Source organism: Pezoporus occidentalis, unplaced genomic scaffold (assembly GCF_034315485.1).
Source record: "Pezoporus occidentalis ecotype Australia unplaced genomic scaffold, CSIRO_AGI_Poc_V1 ctg33, whole genome shotgun sequence".
NCBI lineage: Eukaryota > Metazoa > Chordata > Aves > Psittaciformes > Psittacidae > Pezoporus > Pezoporus occidentalis.
In genome coordinates this window covers 509,049-513,943 of record NW_026915268.1, presented here as the reverse complement: position 1 = coordinate 513,943, position 4,895 = coordinate 509,049, and positions in this window count along the sequence as shown.

Genomic DNA, 4,895 nt, shown 5'->3' with positions numbered 1-4,895 from the left:
TTATTTGAGACAAATAACATTTCCTGACCTGAGGCAAAATTCACATTATGACCTAACTGCAAAAATAGAGCATTTAATCGTTCTGTATCCTATTAGGAAATGCTCACTGCAAACTGTCTCATCTTTTTCTCTGACCTGTGCTAAACCACTTGTCTCAATGGTATATTGTGATAGCAAGTTTCACACAAACTTACATATCAGGTTTTATTGTGCCTGCCTTGTTTCATGATATGTCTACAGTGTATCACACTTGACCTAAGTTTTTTTTATAATTACATTTGTCATGTCATAATCAGATTTTGCCCTGCATACCTTGTCCTTGAACTAGGGAATCCTGGTCAGTGTAGTCACCACTAATATCCTCTTTTTCTGGAATATTTTTAATAGGCAGTACCTGTCAAATGACAATGGCCGTTTTAGGAACAGGAAAAAAAAAAAATCAAACCAACTAAACAATAATTAAAACAATATGAAATTATTATGAATACAGAATATGAAACTGCATTAGTCCCACCCTACATTTTCTGCTTTTTTGTCTTATATATCATAATGAACCTGTGGTATGATACAAATAAAGCTACAAGTCAAAAGATTAAATATGTAATAGAATCAAAGGAAGACAAAAAAAAAAAAGAAACAAAATTAGAAAAAAAATAGAAATATATATATTAGAATGTGTAAGAAGACATGCTCCAAAGATATGCAAGGCATTTGCTAGTACAGATAAGCTAGTTTAGGAATTTATGTTCACTTTTCCACATAGTGTTTCAAAAAAAGAAATAGTGAAAATGAAAAGAAATGTTTAAAACACTGATTTTTTTTTTTAATTTTTTTTTAACAATGAACTTTCATTGTCATACAAAATAAGAACAAGATTTTGACAGTTTCTAGAGAGCAGCTGATATATAGAGCAAAGAAAATCAGTAGTTAAAAGAAAAGTTTAGAATGGGGAAAAAAGGTTATGATACTGACATGGAACTCATGAGTCAAATTAGTGATGATGACTGGCCCAGAAATTACTCTGATATTCTACAAAATTATCTGAAACATGTGGTGATTCTTCAGTTAGAGAAAGCATAATGGGCTGCACAGACTGCTGGCCAGGATGCAACCTGGCAGTTCTCGTGTTTCTCACTTCTGAAGTTCTGTCATGAATTTCTTTATAATAGTGTATTATTTTTTCTAACATTGTCATAAATTGGCAGTAGAGATTGTTTGGAATTTTTTTGTTGTTTGTTGTTTTTTTTCTCTGGGCAGTTTGATTGCCACTGTCTGTAACTGCGATTTTTTTTTTTTTTTTTTTTTTTTTAGCAAGAGTCTGTATAGCAGCTGATGTTTTTTGAATGAAATTCAGACTTTCTATGAGCAATTGCTAATGAGATCTATACCAGCTGCTGCTTTGGTTTCATCTCAGTTTAGTAAGTTTTTTATTTAGGATTTAATCTCTTCTTGAGCTATGTAGAAGACTACTCTTTAAATAATATTGTGGTTTGCTTCAGTCCATTGCGGACTAAAGTTTAAGGCTAAAGCATCAGAGAGAGCCATTACAGTAGTTGCAGGATTCCATAGCAAAATTTTTTGACCTTCTTTGTAGACTCTAGATCATCTGTGAAATTTCAGAATTCTCTGTGAAGTTTTCACAGAGACAGGATTGAAAATGTTCAAATATTTGCCAAATTAGGCAATATAGTGTGCCTTCCCCTTAACCAAACTAAAATGGATTAAAAATTGAATTCTGAAGCTTTTGTGTCCTGGGTTCAGCAGTAGCAGTCATTTTTTCTCCTTCTTAGTAGCTGGTGCAGTGCTGTGTTTTTTGACTTTTGGCCTGGGAGCAGCTGCGATAACACCAATGGTTTTAGTTATTGCTCAAATGTTTAGTCTGACCAAGGACTTTCTGAGCCTCATGCTCTGCCAGGGAGGAGTGGGAGCTGGGAGGAAGCAGAGACAGGACACCTGACCCAAACTGACCAAAGAAGTATTCCATACCACAGCACGTCATGCCCAGGATGTAACTGAGAGTTACCCGGAAGGTCTAGTTCACCGTGGGGCTGGACTAGGTATCGGTCGGTGCTCGGTCAGGCTGGGTATAATTGGTCAGCGGGTGGTATTGTATTCTCTTCCCTTGTTATTTCCTATATCATTATTATTATTGGTGGTAGCAGTAGTGATTCGTCTTATACCTTAGTTACTGGACTGTTAACCCATGGGAGTTACATTTTTTTGATTCTCCTTCCCATCTCTCTGGGAGCAGAGGGAAGAAAAGGGGAGGAGTGAGAGAGACTGCGTGGCTGATTTATGGCTGACTGGGTTTAAACCACGACCCTTTGATTGTCAAATTCTCCATGTACATGATTAGCATATGTAAAGGTATTGTAACATATGCTGTGGTTTTAATTTAATCATATTGACAAAGAGGATGAGAATCTTATTGCTTATTTTAATGATTTGAAAATACTAGTCTAGTACTCAGAAGGTTTTTAGACAGTGGAGTGAGATGGAGCTTTGTGGACTTTAATCCCAGCTATTTTAAACATCTTCCATAATATGGCAGGAATCGCATGCTGGAAGCATTCAATTTCTTTCCACAGAAGAAAAAAACATTGATTAAGTTTTACAAGATGGCTAAATTTTAAAAGCCAGAGTGAGGAGAGGTGAACACCATTCTTACATAGCATATGTTTTCTTATAGACATGATTGTAGACCTGTGCTTTAATTTTTTACTAACCTTCATAAAACTTTTCTAACAGGTAAAAAGAGCTAGTTTTAAATTTAATCTTAAATTCATTCTGTTGTGAAATGTTTGTCTTTTGAGAAATTAGTTTATGGCCCAAAAGACACCCATAGTCAGCTAGATTTCCTCCATTAGCAGCAAAGTAGGCATTTCAAGAATAAAAAGTGGAAAGAAAGATCATCTAGGCTACATTAACGTAAAATAATAGTGATACTGAACTCCAGCTAACTAATATATTCTGGCCATTTGAAGAGTTGTTCTTTTAGGGTAATAAGGATAAAAATCTCTAAGTAAAGCTAATGAAAGGTTATGTATCATAGAACATGTTATTACTGCAAGAATGCCTGTCCTGTGTAGCATTAAAGGGAAGACCTAGCAGGCTGTAAACTGATGATGCTATTGAGCAAGGAGATAGCCAAGAAAAAATAAGAACCCTTTTTGCTGTCGATCCATTTTCCCTCTCACACTTCCATGAGTCTTTTGTTGATAGCCTTATGTTAATACCGTCAGTGAAGATGATTTGTTTCCCTGCACTCAGAATGATTAGGTTGTTGCTGACAGCAAAGAAGTCCAGATTGCTGATTGCAGTTTTTCTCTAGCTTATGGGAAAAGGCATGAGTTCTTATTTTTATGTGAGAAATATCTCTATATTCATGTGTTTATATATATATATATAAAGAAATAAACAAATCTTTTTCTTGCCAATTACAAGACTATATTCCTCATGGTCATTTAAGGATTCAGGACCCACATTTGGCCTGCTGAACACCCATACTATTCAGCACTACATGTGGGAATTGTTTGTAGTTTTATCCTAGTGGCTAAACCCTTTTCTAGAGTTATTAAATGCATTTCATCTTCAAGTGAATATTAGCTAAATGAAATTTTAGAAAAAAATATCTGCTGTTTTAAAGAAGTTATGCAAATATTAGGTTAGCTCTAAGCACTCTCCACTGCTTTTTCTTTGAGAAGGATTAGGTCATCACTGTGTTTGTATTTCTGTGTTAAGAGTGAGCCTTATTATCAGAACATTTAGCATGTTCTTGCTTTTGCAGGAAAAAAAAAAGTCTGTTTTCTTAGCTCTTCTTCTGATTAAGTAGTAGGGTTATGATTGTGAAGTTAAAAGAAAGCTGTCTGTCCAGAGTGACTGGTGTCAGATTGAACTTGCAATATGCCATTTTGAAGTCGGAAATATTTAACTGGATAGGGATTTATTATTATTTTTTACTTCAAAATTTAAGGAATTCTAAGTTATTCTCATCTCATTGTATTACTAAAGAATTTAAGGTGGACAGCTGCTCAATTTCCTGTTTCCAAAGCAGCAATACCAAAAGCCCATTGGTACCCTTTTGGGTCTTTGAAGTACCCCCTCCTGAGGTAGTCTATGCCAAGGATGCATAGAGCCTCTGGACCAGTCACAATGGGGTCCTTTTGCCACTTCCTCCCAGTTAGGCTGATTTCAGCCTCCAGTTCAGTCAATTCTTGGGATCCTCCTGTCACTCCAGAAATGATTGGGCATATAATGACATTGCATTCCGTGTAAGTTTTTGCCACATGGGTAATGTACATTTGACTTCATCTGGGTCTATAGGTGCATTCCCAGCATCTGGCTTGCGGTAGATCATCTCTACAATGGCTGATTCCCTCAGAGACTGGATGCCTTTCTCTATAGTAGTCCACTTGGCTGAATGACTCATAATATTGTCCTTGTATGGAAACCTTTCTTTCACAGCTGCCAAGAGTCACCTCCAAAGGCTGAGGGACCCTTTCTCTTTTGCAATTGCTTTGTCAGGTCCCCCTTCCCTAGCAAGAGATCCCAGCTGCTTAACTTCTGTAACTCCTAGTTCATGACTGTCGGCCTCATTGTCCCAGCATCGGAGTAACCAGGTTATGATGTGTTCCCCTGGTTGACGGGTAGCTTGGTTGAGGTCCGGGGTGTAGAAGTAACCTCTTCTTCTACCTCTGATTCACATAATAATAACTCCTGATCAGATGCTTTTGTGTGTAGTAAGTGAATTGTTTCTTCATCTTTCTTCGCTGTGCGGGTTGCTTTTTGTGGCTCTTTTTTACTTTTCCCCTTGTGTACAGGGGCAACCGATATTGGCACGAATTGGTCCTCTGGTTTAGCTGCAGTGATTATCACTGTGGTTGGAGTGATGGCAG